A 25,063-nucleotide genomic window follows, 5' to 3' on the forward strand; every position below is an offset into this window, starting at 1 on the left:
TAGGGAAATAAAGAGACTGGGAGACCAGGAGCCAACTTAAATAAAAATAAAAATCTCATGCACTTAAGGCAGAAATAAAGAGCTGAGAATTTTTTGCTTTCTTCCGCTTTCTCTGGTCAAAAAGGAGAAATAATAATGAAGAAAAAAACACTAAATTGAACCCAGCCTGCTCTTTAAGAGCAACACCCAAAATTCCTTGAGTTAAAAATGAGTCTAGATAGCTAGCAGATTCACCTACAAAATTACCATTGCTCCTCCAGTCCTTATTCAGATGAGATAAGTTCTTTTTCTGATAAGGCATGTGTGTGAGCTTGTTAACTGAACCCATAATTAACAGACTTGTAACATCTAAAACCCCATGTACCTTAAAATTATAATATCTTGAGGGCGCTGACCTGTGAAAGGAGAGGTTTTCAAAGGGTATCGCTCATGCTTGTAAGCTTTCCGACTGGCCAGAGTAACAAATATAGTTTGGATATTTTCTAGTCAGGTGAAAACTGTCTAACCTAGTATCAAAATTTCTGTTATTAGTGGCTTTAGTTTTATTCTTAGCAAACCATCTCCAAGTTGTGGGTATTGAGCTGAAACTGATGGACTTTCCCACCGCCTTAAGTGTTTTCTACCACCAGAAGACCGCAGACCACCTTGTTGTGAGAGGCAGTCTGTGTTCAGAACAAAGCAGTTTGGAGGGGCTGGAAAAGTAGGGATTTATGGCACGGCATCAAAGTGCAGGTAGGTAACCACGGCAATACCCACCCTCCAGAAAAATGTGATCCTGCGTAGTCCTGAGTTTCCACAACTCTAACTTATGATATCAGTTATTCAACACCTTTCCAGTGAATAGAAGTTCAGTCTGATGATCTATCATTTCATCTTGATGAGAAAAAAATGATTGAGTTTAGGCCAGGTATAGCTAATTTATCTTAATATAGATGAAGCCTGTATACCCATCTTCAAGTTTAGATTAAGTTTCCCATCGTGATATCTGAGTCTTTAACTATCTATCATGAGAACTTCCAGTTCCTCACTTAAAAATGAATAATTAGAGAATTCAGTATGCCAATTTTATCTGATTTTTAAAAAGTATAGCCTCTTCCCCTTTAGTTCATCAAGCTTATTCTGTGTATCACCAAAGTTGGGTAAAAAGATAGGTCATTCAAAGAAGACTATGTGGCATAGTATGAAGGTTGTTCTTTCAGGTTCATAAAGTGATCTGATTTCATTTTGAGTTCCCAATTGATGTTTGTTTTTATTTAAAATGTCTGTAAGGGTAACTGTTCAGAATGTACTATCCAAGATAATAGCATTAACTGGCATGGCTGCAAAATCAATAATAGTAACAAAAATATACCTCTGCTGATTAAGAGTGACATAAAATAAATTTGTTAACTAAAATGGATGTAGTCAACAGTTTAAACACGTGTCTTAAATACTGTAATGCAGTTCATAGTTCTTATTTTAACTTTTAGATAATTTTTTAAAAAGAACCTTTGAAAATGTGTGTTGTGTTTCTCTCCTTATAGAAAGACAAGCAAAACTAACCTAGAAAGTATTTTGCACCCTCTAATAGAGCCTCCACCTGCAAAAATAAACCTGATAACAAAACCATAGTGGACTTCTCCTGGAGAAAGTAATTGAAAATGGTAATTGAGAAAGGATAGACTAGCTCTGAAGGACAGGTCTTTGTCATCAGGCTTCATGAGAAACAGCAGAGCACGAATAAAAATAGATCATTGACCAAAAATATCCTTTTCTAGCTGGGTCATTTAAAGAACTGTCTCTTTGTAATCATACATACAGCTGATTCCAAAACTACTCCAAAAAGGGGTCTAACTCCAAGGTCAAATACTATGGAGGGTTTTGTTGTTGTTTGCTTGCTTTGGATTCTTTTGAGAGCAAGAGTAGTTACAGAGATGAAGAAGAGTGGTACACAAAAATATAAAGCCTGGAATAGAGTCTCAGAGTCAGGTATGCAAGCGTATGTTCGTCAGGCTGTGACCAGCACTAGGGCACATGTGTCCCAGTCATGTCACTTCCAAACCCAATAGATTCCTACTGCAGCTTTTTGAGGTCTTCTCTGCACTGACTCATGGGTCTTGGACTTGGCACAGAAATCCAGATATGTGGGCCACATATATTGATGGCATTGCATTAACTGACCAAAGTTGATTGTTAGTGTCCTTTCCATAAGAAACCTAAAGGCTTCTGGGCACTGAATGGGAACATTCTGGGCACCCAACATAGCATCATCATAAAGGTCATCACAGGTCAACAGTATGGCAAGTTAATTCTTACCTTATTTTGAGGGAAAAATGAAGACACTTAGCCATTATTTTAGAGGTCTTCAAGCTGTCTGAAGTTTGCTTTTGGGAAACACTGCAGTTGAGGTCAGATTCTTATATATCAGGGTTTTTTTTGTGATATATATATAGTTGAAAGTCATGGAAATGCTCTATTTCTATAGATTATTTTTATTTTCCATTTAGCTGTGGGGATAAGACAGTTAAAAAGTACCTCTTCCCCATGTGGGTAGAGAGTGCGCTGAGGAAGTGATTTTCACTGTGCAAGGGCAGCAAGATGACTGGAGGCTGGCAGTAAGGCTCCTAGGGTACTGTGCAGGTACATGTCACACGACTTCCTTGTATCTCGGCATGTCAAAAAAGGCTGAGGAGCAGCAGAAGGAGGAGCGGCATGCTTAATGGCAGACCTGCAACAGGGGTTCACCAGCCACCCCTTGAGTGTAAGCAGAGAAATGAAGGGGGCTCCACTGCCCTTCTGCACCTGTAGGAGAGAATTCCCCATGGGTGTGCGCTCTGATGTGCAGCTCCAAGCAAGGCACCACGTGCACTGACTGCAGCTCTCCGGAGCTTTGCCCCATCCCATGGAAGCCCGGCAAGAGCTTGAGGTCTGAGCTAACTAGTTTAAAGTTATCTGCTGCAGCATAAGCGCTCTGGCATTCACAGAAGTCTCACCCATTGAGACGTATCTTCAACTCTATAAACAATTTTTGCTCAAGTGGGGACCATTGGTTCATACCAGCTACTTATTTTTGCTGCCAGTTAAAGTTTGGCAAAGCTTTGCTTGCGTCCCCTTCATGCAGTGGCATTTCACAGGAGAGACACATCTGGGAGACTACTATAGGTGCTTCAGACACTGCGTAAAATGTTTATTCATCCTAGCTTTTTATTTTAATACATAAGCACAGCTTGAAGCAGAGATATAAAATAAAACTGAATATTGACAAGAGACACAAAAATATGAAGATTCTAGTTCAGGACTATCAGACATAATGATACCTAAACATCTTAACCTCAAACTCATTAGTCTCACATATCTCAATCAATATGGATTCTCTCAGAAATCAATTTTCAGCAGCAAATATGATTGTTAAATAATTCACAAGTTACAGGCCTTCGGGCAAGAAGAGGTTAGAGAAGCAGAAGGAAAGTGGTGATCTCGACCTGAGATGTGATTTCAATTAAAAGAGGAGAGCATCTGTAAAACATAGTTTTATGTTCAAGGTGTCAAAGTGTTTAAAGAAAAGAGGATTATAAATGTAAATTACAGTCTTAAGCAGTATGGTATTTAAAACACATTCTTATTTGTTGTACATTAGTAGAAAGAATCCATTCAATTGATCAGCAAGGAATGTGTCGTTTTAAAAATCCCAGCCAGTACTACTGGCATAATTTCTTTTGTTTATTTACTTTTGCTTTTTCCCTGTCTATATTACAGAACTGATTTATTATGAAGTTGCAGTGAAAGGCAGAAGTGGTACAAAACTTCAGGAGATTTTTTTCAAATTCTTTGAATATTTCTGACCAAAGGCATTCAAATTTATCCCTATTGTTAATTTTATTTTCTCATGTCTGCTTGGTTCCATACCCGTGTTTTCATATTCGCTATTAGGTGAATGACAGTTCTTAGTGGAAACATTACTTTAGGGATAGAAAGGTCAAGCTGGGAGAAGTCTTATGAGGTGGGATGGTACTAGCGCTCGAGTACTTTTCTCAGGGCCTTATCATGCCTACTGCAGCCCATGGAAAGATTTGTATTGATCTGCTGAATCTCGGATCTGCCTCTAATTATGCTTGTGTAAATTTGGAATTACATCACTGAAGTTAATGGTATAATAACTATATTAGATTAATGCAAATGTTCATATTCAGGCCCTGAATTCTTCAGATTTGTAGTTTTGTTGTGATGTCCATAGATGCACATTGTAGTTTTAACACAATGTAAAAATGATAATTTAATTAAAAATATTTACTAACCTAATTATTTCTATACCAGACATCTCTTTGAAGTAATTATAATGATACATTTTAATCTGATTTTATCTATATTCTGCCAGGGATTTTTCAATGGGCATAATTTGGATAAATATCAAGCACTCCAAATGCATTTGAATTCAACCCAGGTCAATAATGGTATTACCGTCTGAAGGCCCTCAGTGGGTTTAGTCAGATGAGCTGGTGAGCTTATTCCAGTTTTGACAGCACTTAGATGCTCTGCTGTCAGATGCCAGTATAACAATTCAAGCTGATGGAAGAATTGCAGTGAAAAGGTACCTTTAGCGAGGCACAACTGAGGCTTTGTATAAAGACCTAACTACATTCCTAGTCTTTGAAGTGATCTGAGCTAAGGCTCATTGGTTTGGGGTTACCATGCATATGGCAAAACTTGAGTCCCACCCATGTTTTTAGTTTCTTTCCAAAGCACTCCATCCTTCATGGCTGACTGGCAGCCTTTCACCTGCACGAAGTTTCAGTTACATCGAAACTAAGAAAAGAAAAAGCAATCCCAACAAAAACCCTCTCTCTCCAGAACTTAGAAACACCATATAAGTTCACCATCTCTAAGATTGTTCAAAACATGAGAAGAAAAACCTTTTCCTTTTTAAAATACTTCAACTATCTCTAAGATTACTTAAAACTTTTTCTCTGTTAGGAGATGCATGGAAGAGTAGAAGAGCCCTGGTTTTCTCAGCTGTGGATAATGAGTGAATTGTGATCAGAAGTGACAGGCAGCACCTGGCTGCTGGTGAGAAGAGGGACAATACTAAGGAAGATCATGGAGATAGTTTTGTTGTGTAGTGACGGGAGAGAGGACTTGATCCCCTTTTCTGTCTCAGCTTACTGTGAAAACAGAAAATTTGTATCTGTGAATAGGGTCATGGTCTGCGCCCATGTCCCAAGAAAGCAAAAGAGGGGCAAGGGAGAGTGTTTATGTTTACTGCTATGGATTTACAGCCAACTGTGTTAAAAGTGATTTCAGTCAAAAATAGCTAGAGTAAGCGTAATAGATATAATATATGCTTATGGTACTCTTCTTTTCTAAATCTGGTTTTGTGTTGAATGAACTTTGTTTTTAAAAATATATTTTGAAATGTGATTAGTGGTGAACGTCAGTGAAATTTATTGTACTATTAAAATCCTATTGGGTCTTTGTTTATGAAATGTATTTTCCTGTATTTGAAGTTTAGGGAGGCTTGATAATGAGGCTGTGAAGATTCATGGCCCCTTTTCTGCAGCTTAATTTAGGCTCTATATCAAATATGTAAAAGAACATTATATCTTCCTGCAGCCTGTGTGTGTGATACATTTTTGTATTATTTCCCTGCCAATGTTATTTTTTTCACAAATGCAGAGCTGGAAAATGGTGACAAACTGACAAGCTTAGCTTTCTGTTATTTTCTAGGCTAGAAAGAGTAAATCTGAAAGGTGCTGTGGTCATAAGTTTTATTGAAGCGAGACACGTGTCCATGGCCACGTGTTCACCAAAGATCACATTATTCTTGATTTAAAGTAATTAATGGACAGCCAGCAGTGAAATTTGTGAGGAGGCGTTTCAGAGGCCCACTGTCTCTGCTGCTGGCTGAGAACTTCCACCTTCCAGTGTAGGACACCTGAAGATAAATGTTCCCGTTGGAAAGCGGCATGGTGCTCCCAACCATATGCCAGTGACCTGGCAATGAGCTCTAGCTTTAGAGATGTAGCTGAGGGATACTCTTGTCCTTAGCTGTAACGAACTTCAGAGGTTGGTGATTACAGTGGAAACGTGTTACTTTGGTTTTCACAAAGTTGGTCCGATCTCCTCCTTGATTCTGCTGGTGATCGGTGCTGTGATCCATCAGCGCAGAGAGGCGTGGGTAGGGTAGAATCGGTCCTCTATCGGGTGGTTTCAGTCTCTTGCTCCAACATGGCGTATCTCTTCCAGGGATGTGTTACAGTGTATGACTTAGGGAAACACCATATATTGCTCTTTTCTGTAGTTTAGGAAGATTCTTTTGTTCCTGTCCTGTCTTGTACCATGGATTATTTACATCTCAATGTTCAAATCCTCCCCGGGATCCAGGTTCACCAAGAGTGGTACGTAGATGTCTCTGGGCACGGTTGCTCTCAGTTCTTCAAATATCCTTATTACTAACTCGGTCAAATGGCTGTCTCCAACCATAAGCAGGAGAGAGGTTTCTGAAGGATGGAGATACAGGAAGAATAAGGTAGAATGTTCCCATTTGTTATAGGTGCATCCTTAAGTACGAGAAGGGCATTGCTTCCCATGTATGCCATTGCAATTGAAATTAGAACCCCAGCAGACTGTATGGAAACTGATAAAGATCAATTTTGTTACCTCACCAAAAACGGAAATATCAACAAATTGATCTCCTCTTGCTTATACTGATATAAACCCCGAGTAATCCCACTGAAGGCTGGGGAATGACATATGTAAAACTCTTGTTCTCTGATCAAGCCCCAAAGTCTTTGGCAGCGAAAGCTTTCATTTGCCAGCATCTTTCGGATTGGTAGGAGTGGTTAGGGAATGAAACCATCAGATCCATCTCTTAAGATCTCTACCGGCAGTACGTCCCTGGTTTGAATTGTTCCGAGTAGTGTCTTTGAATCCTACCTCTGCTACGTTCAAGACATTGTTTAGCCAGAAGAAACAAATCTTTAGGGCCAGGCTTTCCTTTCAGATGTGTCCTGGGATGTCAAGAGAACAAAGCTCTGTTAATTGTTCCTCATTCAAGATGCGTAGCATGGCATTATAATACTCAAACAATATTCATTAGGCAAAACAATTGCAATAATTATCTTATAAAAAGTCAGGCAGGGTAATTTCTTCCAAAATGAGGATAATCTCCAGAGGAGATTCTGCTCCATTTTTTTTTTGTTTGTTTGTTTATTTTTGGCTGAATGGTTTTAAATAGAAATTACTGAGGTGTCAATGACCTCTGGGTTCAATTGAATTAAGACATTTAAATGAAGTTTAAGCAATATTGGTATTTGCTGGGAGGCAGAAAATTGTGTCTGTGAAACATACTGCAAAAATGCCACCTACATAAATTTCATTTTGAAGCCATGGCTAAAAATCAGGTGGTAGAGGGTTTTTAAGTGTTTCGGTAAAGCCCTTGAAATTTGGAAAATCAGATCTCATCCTTAACCATCCTCAGGATGTTCTGGTTTTTGATGCTTTGAGACTGCATTTTTTTGTGTGTCTGTGGGGACTGATACAGGGGGTGAAAAATAGCAATAGCATTCCTTCTCTTGAATTTTCTTTTGCTTCTCAGCTCCTATGTTATTCCCAAGTATTAGCAAGACCCTGGACCTCGGTAATTTGCATGATCGGCATGGAAGAAGAACATGCCAATAGCTAAGTATTTCAAAAATCAAGTAGTCATTTTTACCGGACACCATGATAATTATCCATCCAAAATTAGGACTGTTTCTAGCAAGCCAAGGTTCCCCTTCTTTGGATTCAGTACTGTAGTTTCCAGAAGACACCAATAGTACTGTGAGATTGATTCAATACTAGGATGCAGCTGCATTGATCTTTCTGATGTCATTGCCCTAAATTATTATAGGATACAACTAAAAAACGGATCTAGAATACATATGAGCAAGGCCATGTTCCAGGAGTATTTCTTCTCATTCTAATAATGAGTTAGTAGACCAAATCTTTGCTCTGAGAAATCCAAATGTATTTCAGTTTTCATAAGTGTTTTTTTTTTTATTTTTAAAATCTGAAGGGTGGGGGAATTCTAGCAAGACGATTGATCACTAACAGAGAAGAGAAGCCTAGAAGCTGATCCTATACTCTTATTCAAATTCATGAATAATTTTCACTTGTACGAATTGCCCATTGAAGTCCATAGCACTTCTTAAGTGAGACAGGATCGCTCATGCAAATAAAGGTTTACGGGACGAGGATCTAGGATGTGTTATTACAGGGTCATTTCCTGATACAGTCTTGGCTTTTTTACTTCTTACTCGCTAATTTTATAGGTTCTATTCTTCTGCCAGAAGAGGTGGTTACATCATTAATAATGGAGCTTATTATTGCTTTTAACATTTGAATTATATCTGAAAAAGCTTGAAGGTGTATTCAGTTCCATAGGAGCATTAAAATTAAAAGATGCTAGAGTCTTTGAGTTATACTCTGTATAATTTTAAAATAATTTTGGCATTTTTCCCCCTCTGGCAACTGAAGCCTTTAACCTCACGGGACTCTGATTTACAGTGACACTACAGTCTTTTCAAAAGCAACATTGTTATGTCACCGAGACTGAAATGGTACAGTCAGAAATAAGCAGAAAGTAATTAAGGGACAAGATTATTACAGTAGAGCAGACTTGACCCAGAGACCGAGGGCCATATCCTGCTTGCTTTACTCGAATAGTCCCGTTGCATCTCATTCAGATGTGCAGCACTAGCATAAACCCAGAAAAAAGCTCACATGAAGTCACTACTGTAACTGAGATTAGAATCTAACGGAGACAAAATTATGCATGTATATGTAGAGGGAGGAAGAGATTGTCCAAAATATTCATTTAATTTGAATATGTATAGGAAGGGAATGAAAGTGTTGGGCCAAATCCTGCTCTCATTTACATTAATGCAGCCCCACGAAGTCTGTTGAGGGTAGAATTTGATGTGACATTAGCACAAACTAACTTTTACATTTGCCAGATTCTTATTTGCTCACAGCATGTGGCCAGCCAGAAATATAAATAAATCAAATCTGTTTCTAGGAAGAATCCAGCAATCCTTTGAAACTTTCCTTCTTTGCATTACAAGAAAAGAAGAGGTAGAAAAAAGGGGAGAGGATGGAGGGTTACATAAATGAGAGCAGGTGCGGTCGTGCAGAAGTAACTATTCAGCATATGTAAGTGCAGTTGGAAAATCATTGTCTTGCAGAGAATACTTGAAATTGGTCCCTAATGGCCTTGGTTTTTGTCATATGGTCTTGATTATCAGGCTAAAATTGCATTGCCGATGCCTTTAGTGTGAACGAGATGGATGAATAATTATTACGTGCACTGAATACCTTTCTGCAAGGAGGAACCAGGACATCCCCTGGTCACCGCAGCTACCATTTCACCTTGCTGTCAAGAAAACTGCAAGTGGCCAATTCATCACGTCCTTATTGTTCTTAAAATGTATGTTTATAATAATAAACACTCATACCTGCACTAAGAATGGGCAATGCAAAACCTCAACGTTGTGAGGCATAATTGCGAGACCCAGCTATTTCTGGGACTAAGGGGGTGCAAACCCTAAGTGCCTTATCCTGTTTCTAAAGACCTTGCTTTATCTTTGTATTCATGCAGATCTCTGTGACTATATTAAGGAGCAAAATGAGTTTCTAGTAAATAAAATAAGCACATACAAGATACGCCAAATTAGTTTTGGCCTCTGTTCAGAAATTAATTACCATCTTTTTCCTTTCTAGCAGTTAAAAAAGGGCTTGCACGCTGCCTTACTTCCCTCTGCCTACTTTTGTCTCCATTACTGGTTACTACTACAATAACAGAAGTAGCAGTAATAAGGTTAATAAAAAGCTTATTGGTAGCACTAAGAATAAGTCTCTGTGGTATTGAAAAGATCACTCCACCCCCCACCGGCCCCTCCGCAGAAAGGGAAATGTGATGGTAAGGTTCAGAACCACTCTGAGATCCATGACCATGACCACACTGCTCGTTCATCACCTGAATATTTACATTAAATCATGGCTGGGTGTGACTGCTGCTTACTCTCTGTGCGATTCTTGCAATACTGGCGATTAGTTATGGGATCCACCAGTTCCTAAATGATGCAGGTTGAGCTTCCTCCTAGCCACAAATAGAGCACAACAGCCTGCGCTTCCTTTTGGTGGTGATCAGAAGGATTGCGTGTGCGCAGGGTACAAGTGTTTCAGGACAAGATTTCCAGTGTCTGCAGGTTTGCCTAATTAATTGCTTGATGCCATTTGCCATTAAAACCCTAATGAAGTGCCTTAAAATAATTTTGATTAAATAATCAGACAATCACCCCAACTATTCAGGTCTACTGATTATCTCTTACCAGTTGTTTTACCAGTGATTGCCTATTATGGACCTAAAAAAATATATGTGTATAGCTTAAACTTGAAGAGAAGAAAGAAAAAGGTAATAAAAAAATCACATTTAAGAGAACGGGTTTTAACCATGTTTTAGTATCTTCCATCAAATTCTCCAAATAGTCTTCTTGCATGAGTAAATGAATCACTGCGAAACATTTCCCTTGAACTTACGTATTCTTTTATACCTATTTTACAGATGGCTACACTCAAGCGCAGTGTATCTCTACACTCAAAACAAAACATGTAGCTAAGTCAGGTTAAATATGATCCTATGATCTGGGTGAGGACTGATCAAATTAACAACTGGAGTTAAACCTGAAGAGAAGCCTGAAATGAAGCACAAGCTGCTAGTCTCAGTTCTGTTTTCTCTCATTAGCTATCCCAGGTTATCTGGCCCAAAGTAAGGCGGCTTTCTTTTCCCCCAGAGTACCAGAAGTACCTAAGGAAAAGCCAAGTGATCTGCCTAAAGTAAGTGCCCGAACAGGACGTGAGGATTCAGACTTCACTTCATCCAGGCTCCTATGTAACCCATGAGCGCGCTTGCAGCAAAATTTGGGTAGCAGCCTGGCCCCGCTTGTCTTTTTAAACCCAATATGATAGGCATCACTCAAGTGCAACCAAACCATTGACTAATCAAATCAACTGAAGGAAGACCTGATGGTGGAAACTAGTTCTGAATCTCTTTGGAGACGTAGTCTATACACCTAGGTAGGATTCAAGCGATCTGAATCTCCCCTGTAGCGCCTCATTCATTTCTGTTGATACTGATTTGCATTGGAGCAGCCTCCGGCTTGTTTGAAGTACCCTTTTAAAAGGCTTAATCTGTTCAAATAGTGGACAACAGTCTTAACCTGGGACTGTGATGGACGTTTTTGTGATTGGACTTCTTTGGATCTCACAAAGGCCTCAGACACCTTCTGTATCACGCTGTGTTGCAAAAGGTCATGTATTTTTTTACCTTTCTCCACTGCAATCACAGAGCTGCTGCAGGGTGTTGCCAAAGTTCACAGCTACGAGGGTGCAAAGAGTTACTGCCTATCTACGCGTGTTGCTTCCTCATGAACGGTTTTTGGTAAATTCACACTGTGTCTCTTAAAATTAATGGAGGCATCTTGCTATGAATAAAATTCTAACCATAGGCATCAGGGATAGTATTATGTGAAAGGATGCTATTGATATTAAGAAAAAACAAACAAACAAACAAACAGACAAACAACTTAGGCTAAAATTTGGTAGTTTATCATGTCCTAGTGTTTTCTTTTAACTTTCTTTTCTAATTGAAAAAGCTAAATTGATTGAATCATCTGAGCCCTGATTTAGCTTTTAAAAAAAGAAGCAAAAGCTAAAAATGGCTCAGCGAAGCAACCAAAATGCTATCACAAGCTAGTGAGATCGATAAGCTAGGAAAAAAAAAAGGAAGAGGAAAAGTTTTTAAGTGACAGCGTAAAAATGGTAAATTTAAATACATCTTTATTGTTGCATTTTGCTCCCTTGTGTATTGCATAAAATACACTTTGGCAGTGTGTTTCCATGCAATCTAGAAGGTGATTTATTAGTAACACTGAATTTGTGTTTATGTTCCAAATTGTAAACTACATTTATAGCAATATTTCTGTATTAAGGTATTAACGCTAGAAGTGCTACCTAAGCTTAACTTTACCAATATAACTCAAAATGTAGTTTATAGTGCTATAAATAGTAACATTGATATTGACACTTACAGCAGCATCTAACTCCCTGGAAAGCCGTTTCTGATGCTAAATGAAAATGCAGGAAGCTGACTGTATTTATACATACCAGGGAGTACAAATTATACTTCATAGTTCTCATTGTTGAGGTTCCCTTGTGCTAAAGAGTATTTAAATATTTAGTGGCATTGCCAGATATTCCAATTTAAAAACCAATGTTTGCATGTATTATTAGATACATGTTATTATTATTTATAATAACGCTAACCTCATGCATAAAAATATTAAACAACAGGCATAATGCCTGTTACCTGTTGTTGGGGACTGATCATTCACGATGGTCTTTGACTTTGTTCCTTGCCTGTGTTTTCGGAGTCTTCTGCATTTTCACTAGAGGTCTTCTCACATCTCTGAAACAGCTGGGAATTGCAACCAGGACTGTTGACTTCCCCAAACCCCCCTTTAATTGAAGGGTCTGTGACAGGGAGCCACTTAATGGCTGCATCTCTCCTCCTGCAATACACATGGCAAGCTGTTGTATGGGTAACTTTATATTGTTTAAAGAAAGGAGGAGCAAGGGGGATCATCAGTTAACCAAAACCTGATTTTGACTATTCTGAAAGTATTAACAAAGTTAATCCAAATTTTTCCATACTTTTAATTTAGAAGACCATCTGACAGGTTAGATCTTTTTAAAAGTTTGCGATTGGCTGTCGCCTCATTTTAGGCAGCAGCTCAAAGCACCCACTCAGGACATCAGAAACGCAAATCCAATTCCTTTTTCTTTCTCAGGGGTCTTGAGCTCCATTCTCAAGAGAAGGCCCTCCGCACTGTGTGTCTGAAAAGGAAAATTTCTGAGGGTTGCGTCTAACAATCTGTCCAACGTGCAACTCCTAAAAAAATTATCTGCTGAACTGCAAAATGAAATATTCTCATAGCCTTTCACGCTGACATTTTTACTTGCAGCTTGTGGCATAAAAGGGTTTATGTAATTTTTGGCTATACTACACATGCTGAGTATGGCAAGGATGATGTTTTGTGGTTTAGAGTTCCAGATTTTATTCTCAGCACTCCTAGAGAATCACTGTTCAAGTACGGACAAGTTTATTTCCTGCCTTGTTCTCCTAATTTCTAAATTAAATATGATTGCTTCCTTTAATGTTTCCTTACATAAGCATTGTATATTTTGGATTACTGTGGGCCTCATGAGAGGTGCTCAAAAGTATGAACTATTGTATCTAAGGTAGATGTCTATTATGTGTGTATGATGTGAATGTGTGCATATGTGTATGTTTTGTATTAGAAGCATATATGTATTATAGGCTTATCTAGGTTTATGATGCATGAATACTATGGTGAAGAGTACCAAATGAAATGTCCTTACTTGGATAATTACTATCATGCCATAATATTACCTTTTAAAAGGGTATTCTGTCCTCTTTAACTGAAGTTGAGGCTATTCACTTCTGTGAGCCAAATTATACCCTCATAGACTATTTAGTACTCGTGTCAAACTGACTTTATGGTTTTCTCAAACAAGTTTTGGTCCTTAGCATATTTATTCAGTGGAGTTGAGTTAGAATTGAAGGATCTGAATGTCCTATGTTGACCTTAGAGGCGTAGGCCGCTCTGAGATTAAGAAAGGTGAGAGGTTCCACTCTCTGTAGACCTCCTTAAGTTCTTGCACTTGACTTTTAAGCTCTTCTGCTCCTGCCAGAGCATGTTTTTAGCTGGGGAACAACAGGGATGATTCAGAGGGGATGCTGTATGTGAGCAGGATAGTGAAGGTGAACACGAGCGACCTAGCACAAAGATCAGGAATAGCTGTGAAATCAGGACTAGGAGCACATGTGGGGTTTTTTTCAATGCTGTGGTTGTGCCCAAATTCCAAAAGTCTCACTGAATCCTAACCAGTTTACTATCTCATTCTTCTTTCTTTCGCCAAAACTTTTAAAACTTTTTGCATTTTTTCTTTTTAAGAAGTTTTAAAGGAGTAGTAAATAACTGTTCAGTTTTATCAAGCCTGATTCCTCACAATACATCTGTTAGGAGATTGGCAGCTGCCATTGTAAAGAGAGGTTAGAGCAAACGTTCCCTTTCTGCAGTCCAGGTGAAAAATGACAGTAGAGATGTTGGTTTCATGCTTTTTCATAATTTCTAGCTGTTGATATCTGGGATTCTAATTCAGTGCTTTATATTCTGAAATTGACTTCTCACTTTGGTCCACCAGAGCCCATGTTTGGTGTCCCTTGCCTACTGTAAGTTGTGGCCTTCTCAAGCTTTTCCCTGAGAAGGTGACTATAGGTTGGTAGATTTTTGTCTATTTTGGACACCAGTCAGTATACTTGATGCTTTGTTGGAACAGTATGTTACAATAAACGGACAGATAGCTTGTAGTTTTGTAGCTCTGTGCCTTTATCTGTCCAGGAAATAACAGATTAGTGTATTAAAACATGCTCTGAGAATGCACTCTGGTTTTAGAGTATTGCACTTCTGCTTTACGTTTCATTTAAAATACCTTTTAAAACCGTTTCATACTGTATTCATGAAACATTCTAGCAAATACTCTCAGAACAAGACCAAGATCTTTCAGAAAGGTTAGGAATATGTTTTTCAGATTATCTTGGGTTTATTTATTATTAATTTTTTATTTTCTTTTTTTTTTTCTTCTTTGTTCTCTATTCCCCAGTTTAATTATATGCCTCCTCCTCCTTTTCCTTCAGGATCCTTTACTTTCTCTCTGTAGCAATTTGTGGTTCACTGGCTCATTTGAACTCTAGTTTTCTTTACAGCTAAAAAAAGTCCCATATATATTCAGATTTGTGACTGTGTGATTAGTGTATGGGAGATAAGGCAGGAAAAAGACCGGTTCCAGTGTATATGGCAACTGTGGCATAGCTCTGTTATTTATTCGTCTGAATAATGGACAAATGGCAAAACTCCCATTGATTTCAGTGGGAGCAGAAGTTAACTCGAAATGAGCAGCTTTCCTACATGTCTAATATTCTGAGGACTCAGGTGTTAATTTGCGACGAAAGATCAACACAGATGGGAAAAGTTATAGCTTGTGGAAGAATAGCTGGTTGAAATGCAGATCCACACAGTAAGGGCCTAATCTGCTTGATGCCACATAGCGACTTCAATAAGTCAGGGCCCTTGCAGGAATCCAAGCTAAATGGTAGTAAAGAATCTAGGGAGAGGCTAGACAAAGCCCCTCACTGGTATGAAATCGTGTGTACATGTAACCTTCCACATACAGATTTGTACATATGTTTCCTTAGAATAAAATGTTAATAGAAGGAAAATGGCATCGGGGAAGACAAAGCATCCAAGGCAACCCATCTGCACTCTTGTCATATGATAGACTTGGACAAACCTAAAGCTGCCAATACAACTGCTCAAGAAGTATGCCAAGGGAGCAGATGCTACCTCTGCAAGGATATTTTCCAAAGTTTGGCATTCAGGATCTTGCGATTACCATCCAGAGAGGAAGAGGGTGAGGAAGAGAAGTGGAATGATGTTGCCTTGGCACCTCCCGGTGTCAGCTTGCCTTTCACATTCACTTGAGTTAGGCCTTTTCAATTCTTTCTTCTTCTGCCTAAGAGAGGCATCTGGTGTGGAAGTTAAAAAGGAAAACAGCTATGTATGAAAGTAGAATACTGTGAAACTTGATGCGACCTTTAAAATATTTATTCAAAGGCAAATTCATGAATGTATTTAGATTTATGATGCATAATCATGTTTGGGTTAGCAAAAGGCCCACAGAGGTACTGAATAAATCTGTGAGATCAGAAGCCAGCGGGGTTTTGTGAACTCAAGTGGTTGGAATAGAAGATTGTTATGATTTTTAGAGAGCAGCCTGAAAGCAATGCCTCTTGGAGAAGAGCAGGTCCTGCAGCACCTTTGTTCCTTCAGAAGGCTGGAACATCCGTTCAGAGCAGTGCATGGATGCTGGGTGAGCCAGCGTTAGTACGGCAGGTTCAACGCACGTCTGAGAAACAAGGAACTGCTTTTGTGGAAATTCTTGCACATCAGCAAGACCAGGCCATCGCAGTGAGCCATCGCAGCATGTGCAGAGGCTCCTGTGGGACACGGTGTGAGAAGTGGGGAGAAGCAGGGGCCACCATGGTGCTACTGCTAGCACCCGGTCTGGTAAGCTGGGGTTAGTGCTCTGCCCCTGTGGTCAGCACCACCCACAACCAAATATAGATCTTTTCTTTAAAAAAAAATAACCCTCTCTAGAGTTGTTTAAATATTTCTCCTTGTTTTCATTCCCTCTATGTTACTAATTGTAAAGGGGTAACGTAACAGCCAGCAGGCCTGTATTCAGATGCTCGGCTTTTCTAGTGACCTTCAGTATCCATGTCGTTATGCCTGACACTAGGCCGTATCTGTGAAAACGTCCCTTCTCCGAGCTAATCCTAGGAAACACAAATATATCCAGCCAGCAACAGTCTCTGTTTCCAAAGGTTTCTCGTTTCTTTCAGGCTCATGCTGATAAATAATGTTCGAATTAATTATTATTATTGTTATCAAATCATTTAATATGAGAAATTAATCCTTGAGGTGATGCTCACAGTTCTTATCAAACTTATTTGGCTTTTGGACTGAGTACGCTTTTAATCAAGCCCCACCAGCACAGGAACTAGTAAGCGATGACCTTTATTTTGTTTGGGGGTTGGAAGAGGGGGAGAAGGAGGCAGGCTAAAACCCGATTCCCGAGGCTCATCCCTGCTGAGCCGTGACCGCCCTGCGCTCTCCCCGGGCCGTGGAGAGCGTCTGAACCTTTGCTCCCAGCCCCTCTGAGGAGAAGAGGGGCGAGAGAGGGAGGCTCGGCCAAGCCTCCCAGCAGCTGGTGGCCACCCCGAGGAAGAGGGAAAAGGAGCCCCAGCGTCAGGAGGGCCGTGCCTTTCCCGCCCCACCGTGCTCACGCGCAAGCGAGCTCGGTGTTTTCGTAAAGCGGCATTTGCCCTTTCCTGCTGCTGGATGCCACGGAAGGTCACCCGAAATGATCTAAATGCATCGTTTCCCTGGTGTGAAGGATGCACTAGGGAACCTTTGAATGAAGGCGGTGCTTCTTTTTGTCCTGCGAGTGTTCCCTGTGCTGTTATAGCTCCTGCAGACGAGTACTGTCACCTGGCTTGAAATCAGCCTCAGACTGCTTTCTGTCCGTGCAGCAGCCTCCAGCGTGGCCAGGACCCTTGCTCACCGCCCTGGAGTGACTGTCTCAGGTGTGAACTCTCTGTCTTACCAGGTGCAGACCCAGGGACTGAGACCTTGGTCTCACTGGCTCTACACGTCCCTGGAGCATCGCAGAAACCCCAACAGACAGTCTGCCAGGGAAGAGGTTTTATACTGGTTTTGGCAGCATTCGTTTGACTGGGGGTTAAGCAGTGCCCTGAGCAGAAAACCACAGTACGTGAATCTCATTTGCTAGGATTGAAATATAGCAGCCAAGGCAGATCATCCTGTCTCGCTGTTTTTATGTGTCCCTGAGTCTAAAGTCATTTTTAAAATGTGAGTGATGCAATTTCTTGCATCTTTCATTTAATATGCTGCTTGGTAAACAGTGCTTTAGATTAGTATATTTGTAATTTAAATGAAGACAATACATCAAGTCAAGTCAGAAAAGAAGGAAGAAGTTTAAGGAATGATTGATGCCTCTTTCAGCGTTATGTCCTCTTCAAAAAGAAAGAGAAAAAAAGCATAAGGAGAGGGAAGAGGTGGGATTATTGAGGATCTAGTGGGGTAAGGGAGAAAGAGAGAAACTTGTTCATGGGCAGAAATACACTATTTTTAAAACTACAGTCAGCTCTGATAGCTGAATCTGTTTTCTTCAAGCGCACTAATAAATTCTGCCTAATTCATTTTTTATTCTCTCTTGGGGTCCGCTTGCAGATTTGCCTCAACAAAGGAAGCATCATGTTACTTCTTTTAAATAATTGATGGCTCTTGGTCCAAGCCAGCTTGAAGGAAATTCAAAAATACGTACTGATTGAGTAAATAACCTGCCTCCCCGCCCTGCCCGCACCCCCATCCCTTATTTAGTTTTGCAGCCTGGGTGACTGGCAGTTGCCGATGATGTCATCGAAGCTTTGGGTACACCCAGCACTTAGCAGCTCTGATTTCATTTATGTATTTATTTATATTTAAGAAAAGGAGAAGCTGTTAATTGTAAACTGTCTGGTGGAGCTAAGAGCTCTTAATAAATCATCAGCAGTCTTGTGCCATAACAACCAGGGTTGGACTTTAACAGGCTGCGGTTGGAACGGGTACCAAGAAAGGCATTGGGGAGACTTGCATATACACACTCTCCTCTTCGCTGGGGGCTGTGGTCTTCTCAGGGTACCCGTGGATCAGTGGTTTCCATCGTGTTGGTTGTTTGCAGGCTTTGTCATGTAGCCTCTGACAGCAGCGTTGTTTCCATGGAATAAGTCATTTCACTGGGCAGCACAGATTTGCCGAAGCTCTGTGATGTCACTTTTAAAGATGCACCCTTTATAATTTGCCCTTTAAATTATTCAAAACCAGAGCGGTCTCAATTAACAACAACAAAACCCAGCAATAACTTTTTGACATTTATCTCCTTTTTTAGCTAGCCTTGGAGAGGCAGCGTGGTCTTTTTCTGCTGTCTTTACAGCAAATATTGCCACAGTAAGAATAGTTTTGGTGTAAAATACCGCATAGAAGAAAATAGTGGAGGAGATTGGACCTAGTGAGTTTTGCATTCATACTCTGATTTGTAGTCCACCTGACTTCATGCCTCCTCAGTTTTGATAGCAGTGAGCTAAAGGACTAAAGGAAAGTTAGTGGAAGGTGGCTTCTGTGTGAAATTGTTATCCCTCTTAGGCTTTCTTTGTAGGGTATATCACCGTTTTGTAATGTCACTTACACAATGTTGCAGAAGTAAGTGATGCTTAACAATAAAAGGGACCGATGTTTGTAGAAGAAAATGGGGAACTTTTTTTTCCCCCGAACAGGCAAGTCCTACAGTTCATCTTGACAAGATATTTTAATGCATGAACCCAGCACTCACCTAGTAAATAACATAAGGTCTTCTTGACCTTGCAGCGTTACGTGGGCACACATGCCATTCAGCTGAACTACTCTAATGTCCAATACATTGGAGAAATTGTCAAGTATTTCCTCTGATGCCATGCTTGTGTCACCCACGCTGGCTTGGTGTTCCTCTCTGCCTGCTAACAGCGCTCAGGCCACGGAGCAGTTTGAGTGCCAACAGCCGTAGTGGGATCAGGCCGGGCCTTTCCAGCTGGGAGAGCAGAGCACCGTCGGGGGCATGTCCACATGAGTAGGTGCAGATGGACCGGAGCAGACTGAACGTGGTTTGGCTCTGGTCTGGAAGCCATGGAGCTATTTAATGGGATGCTGTCATCGGGCTAATACTCTTATTGTGTATTATTAGTAGCGTTAGATCTAGAAGCTCCAGTATGAAGATTGATCTGTCAGGAGTATGCCATATATTTTGCATATTTATTGTCCTCTCTTATCTCCTGTAAATTGAGTATCGCCTTCAGTAAAGTAAGCATTGTAATGGCAGATAAACTGATTTTCAAAGAAAGCTTTCTTTGAGAAATGGAGTGATGGAGCCAGTTTTGTGTATTTCTCCTCTTCCCCCCCAGAAATGGACCTCTGGGGTCTGTATTAAGGAGCCCGTAACATTTAGGGGGGCAACACGGAGACATGAGTTCATTGTTTCTGAGGCATTGCAATCTAGGCAGCAAGAGGACAGTGCAAGAATGAAACTTGAAACAATAATACGAAAAAATGCCTGCCAAAGCGAGGCATACAATTGCATATTTGGATATCTACAGTGTCCTGTACTCTTAGTTCCCCTGACCAATGTGGTGCACACTGGTGCACAACAATGTGTAAGAGGTTTTTCAAGCGATTGTGAATGCGTATGCATTTTTATACAAGTAACTGCAGTATTTGGAAACTTTTCTTCCGTGTGGTGCAAAGTTTGCAAGCAGAATTTAGAGATTGTTCAAATTGTCTCTTTATCTGCCAAAAGGACAGATAAAAAATTAATTTGGGGATGGGAAAAGCTTAAAACCAGCACACTAGCTCACTTTGCATGTTAATACAGTCTTTTGCCATAGAGGCAAACCAAAGACTTGCTGAAGGCATAGCATACTAAGGTATATCTATTAGTGCGTGCTTAACTCTGTTGCCTGGGAGCTTTTATTAAATGCAATGGCCAGGAAAATCGACCTCACGTTTTGGGTTTTTTTCTTTTGGGGTTGGATCCTGACTCACATGATACACACGTATAAAGCTGGCAATTTATCGATTTATCAATGAAAAAAACACTTAGTTGGAAAAAAGGGGAAAACCTTGCAATAACATCACTGGGCTTTGAAGTACAAGCTGCATCAGAGGATACGAGTATGTTATTGGGTGTAGAAGGGTGTAATTACGTTCACCCTTCTATCTGTGAACGTAATGCCGTATAACAAATAGCATGAGTCAAAGTAAAACCAGTTTCTCTGATGGCTGGACTCTCCGGTTATAAAACGCTATTGCAAGCATTCTGTTTAGGAACGGAAGCTAAAAGTCTCTCAAGGGTACAGAGAAAATGCTGATCCTGAATGCATAAATGGACACATTTTAATCCTTAAGTTATTAATTATTACTCATGATTAATTGTAATTATTTTATTACTGCTCCAAACCCTTGGGTCAAATTGCACACTGAAGTCAGTGAGAAATCTGCTGAAGAATCTCTTGATTTGGTATGTTGTTGTTATTATTATTATTATTATATTGAATATTGGACATTATCAGTTGCAGTAAAGAGACCAACTGCTATCCTGCCATCGAGTTACAGGATATATTTGGGTTGCAGGCGTAACTCCATTTCTTTCAGTGTCATCAGATATAACTGTAAATTTAATGCACAAAGGGAAGGGGAAATAATCCCTTCACCCACGAAGACATAAATTAAATGTTACCCCACGCTAAAAAATGTAACCCTGAATGTTCAGGAAAGTTCAGTGCATACATTCAGTAGATACGCTCCGTTCAAGGGGATGGCAAGTACTTTCAGATTAGTCTGTTTTATCGAGGATTTTCCAGTGGAAAAGCTGGGCACCCCCCTCCCTCTGGCCAGCCCTACCTTCCGACTGCCTCTCTCTCCTCAAGTAACCAGAAGAATCTTTTTCTTCTGAACATGTAGCTTGTAATATACATAAAAGCAGAGTTTGCTTTGATCCTGACAGCGAAACGTTTATTTTTAAACTCAGACTGGGCTGTTGTCCAGCAATGCTCTTTCCTTTGCATCATGCCCTGGGTTTCAGCTCTGCAGCCCGCCTGGGTGCAGCTGGACCTGCTGCAAGAGGGACCTGGCTTGATGGGTCCTGCTGAGCTCCCTCCCTCCCTCTCCCCCCATTCCTCCTTCTCCTCTGGTTTTGAAATTCAAATTGAATGCAATTTTCAGCTCATTTGAGCCAGAATATACTCTTGCTGAGCTTCAGTGGCTCTTAAATTCAAACTCACAGGAGAAAACAGATATCATCTGTCACTGAGGGTGGGAAAGGGTGTCCTCCCCACATTTTATTCATGGGAGGCAGGGCTGCACTGACTAATTCCAGTCTTTCTGACTAATCACTCACTGGCAAACAAATCAGCTAATCGATGCGACTGGTTTCTTGTAGTTTGGTCTCTTTTTGCAGTTGTTTTTTTATTTCTCCAGCCTATTTAGTATTTATAATTAATGTCCTAGAAGTGCCCTAGCTGGAATGCCTGTGTTCACATTTGACTGTACCTGCTCGTTTCTGGTCTTGTTGTCTCCATCACAGGCTATTTCCTTTAAAGGACTACAGATAGAAATGCCCAAAATTGGATAGCTGGCAGAGGAGATGCGAGGGGAGGGAGATTTTCGAAAGAAGCTTAAAAAATGGAAAGGGGCAAAGGCAGAAAATGTGTTAAATGCATTAGTTGTTGTTATGTCAGCACATTTAGGACCATGTACATCTATGGGGTACATACTACTATGGGGTACATAGATACTTACTCTATAAAACCTGTTTCATGTTAATACATGGGCCGATATCTCATGAGTCACCTCATGGGAGGTGGGAGTCCTGCTTAAAAGTAAAGAAGAAATACAACTCCCTATTTTGCTTTCCTGCTTTTTTTTTAAATATTATTTTTGGGATCTAAAAAGACTCTTGCAAAGAGGACCAGCTCCTGCTTTTATTGCACTCCTTTACAAACCCCTCTTTCATTTGGTGAAAATAGCATTGGTTTGGAGATCGGCAAACTACCTTGAAAAGGAAATGTTGCAAGAAACGGCAATTTGGTAGGTGTAAGGGCAAAACTAAAGTACAATCTGTGCTAGTAGAGAAAATAGGTTACTTAATCTAACAGCATGATAGCCTTTTACTGCTGCTCTGAGCAACATCAGCTTGTTGCTGGCAAAAATCCACAACCTGAATTTTTGTTGTAGCAAAATCTACATGCCATAAAGGATGTCAGAAATAGACGGGACATCAGCAAATGGTGAGAACATATTAAAGTCAGACTGGAAAGAATATCAAACACCATGCTGGTCCCTCAATTGTTTTATATGCTCTAAAGCCTTGATATATTGCTAAACCTGGCTTATGCTTGGAAACTGCAGTTCTGCAGCTTTCTTGGTGCCTGTTCTTTGTTCCTCATACTGGACAAGGGTTTGTGTACAATTAGGGCCCAATCCTGTAACCAGTTTTGTATTTGGTATGCTAACGTCACCCAAACTGAAATTAAACTTTGTGACAATATTCAGTTGTCACTTTGGGCACCTTAAGTCCTTCCAGTTTAGTGAGTTGTAATCCTGAAAAAATACTTTTTTGACGTGAGCTGAGTCAAAGCAAAGATACTGGCCTGTGCAGTCAGCTGGCCAGTTCGCAATAGCCAGAGGCAGATGCCTGGCACAGAAGCCAGCGCGCTGTTACGGCAGAACTCGTGTATTTTATATTAGAGAATCACTGGCAAAAAGCAGGGATGAGAAAAGAGGGCACCGTTAGTGTGTGTGAGGAGTAGCCCAAGCTCACCCTTGGGACTGGGCCCCTTCACGACACAGGCGGCATTTAGAGACCTGTATCTGGATCACGGTGGAGTTTAGAGAGGTGACAGGCACGTGGCTGCCAGGGTAGCAGGAATTGATTTCCAGTGGTCTTTATGGTTGTAAATGTTAGCCCTGATGCATTTACAGTTTCTGAAGCAGGGGATTTTGGAATCTCTTTTTTAATTAGGCAATTAAATTCAGATTAAGCCCTGTTTTAGGCACCTCGGTGCCTCTCTGAATCTTCCCCTTTGTCTCCAGCAGCTCTGTTAGACGTTGACACTGACCTGCAAAGCTGGTACTACAAGTCCTTATAAAGAAATCTGATATTCCTATGGAAGTTATGATGATGTATGTAAATCAGCTGCCATATCCACACTGTCACCTCTTCGGCTGAAAAAGAAGGGCAAATCATTTCGTTGGTAGCTGCTGAAACCGTCAGCTGCACTGTCATTAATACTCTACCCTCTTTCCTGGAAACTCAATATGTCAGCTACCTGATGTACCCTTCCTCTTCCAAGAATACATCTCTCCATTCCTTCAAATTCTTCTTGAGCTGGGACCTCCCATCTGCCAGTTTATTGTTCTTCTTCGGGCCCATTAGTTTTTCCTCCCGTTCTTTTTTCATAGCCTCATGTGTTTTTTATAGAGTTTTATCATGTGCTAATGACCAGAGTATCAGAGCTCCTTCCAGGAGCGTATACTGCGATGTGTCCAACTGCTGTTACGCCTTTTTCTTTCCTCTTCTTTCTTGTGGGGAGAACAGTGGGGGGTAAAGCATTAGGTTTTGAATTTTTTTTAATATTGCTGTGATATATACACCTACACTGGTCACCCGCTGCCTGTAAGGCATCCCCTGGACTACCCTGTTTGGACTTTGGTGCTGGATCTGTTCCTCAGGCAACTGTCCAGATTTCTTTCGCTGCTCTCTGGGAAAAGACTCTTCATGTGGTGTCACTTCTCTGAAGCAGGTCTTCCTGGTCCCTCTCTGTAGATGCCATTGCTGAACCTTATTGTTCCACGCCCCCTGCTCTGCCTTGCTGGTTAACCCTGACGGTCCCAGGGATCTTCCGTCATCAGTCCCCTCATCTATGATTTATCCTTCAGGGGCCATACGGCAGCTGAAGCACTTGCTCACAAACTTCATGCTGGGATTTGTATAATAAAAAGTATTTTGCTTTGCAGCAGTACAAGAGCCGTAGAAATCCAGGTGAAGTTAAGAAGTGCCTGCCTCCTTGCTTTGGTGGATCTCCTGGATCTCACCCCTCTCTGGCACTTGCCCTCCTTTCAGCCCACAGCTGTCTTTCTTGATTTGTGCTTGGCCTATATGAGAAGCTTTCTGTTGCAGAAGGAAGTAAAACTCTGGTTGATGTCAGTGGACATTGTCATCAATGGGATTTTTACTTAAAATAAGTCTCTGCAACTTGCCTTTTTGTTGTAGCAGAGATTCCTGTACGACTATCATATTACTAAAAAGTAGCAGTTGCACCTGTAAGTTTTCCATGTGAGTAGACTCTTGTTTTCCTGAGGAATGCCCTTAAAGATAGAGGTTTCCATGTGAGGAAGAAATGACTGGACTGCAAATCACAAAACTCCTAAAATTGTTGTCCTATCCTATAAAAAACCTGTTGGTGTGTCTATGTGAGTTTTGCATATGTAGGTGAGTATCCATAGAGAAAGACATACGTTTTATGGTATCTTCTAAATAGCAGATTACTTGTTGCTCTTCAGAGGTCACTGGGTGACCTGCAATTCCTGCTTGATTCTAACATGCTCAGTAGAGATCAGTTTCAAATTAATAAAAAACTGCTAACCAAACTGTGAGTGTTTGTGGTACTAAAGCTGTAATCAGGTTTTTGCGTTTTAATTTCGTATCTACTTTTAATACTACATATGTTAATCCTTCTGATTGGTGGTTATTCTTCTTTCTC

Source organism: Pygoscelis adeliae, unplaced genomic scaffold, assembly GCF_000699105.1.
Source record: "Pygoscelis adeliae isolate BGI_AS28 unplaced genomic scaffold, ASM69910v1 Scaffold80, whole genome shotgun sequence".
NCBI lineage: Eukaryota > Metazoa > Chordata > Aves > Sphenisciformes > Spheniscidae > Pygoscelis > Pygoscelis adeliae.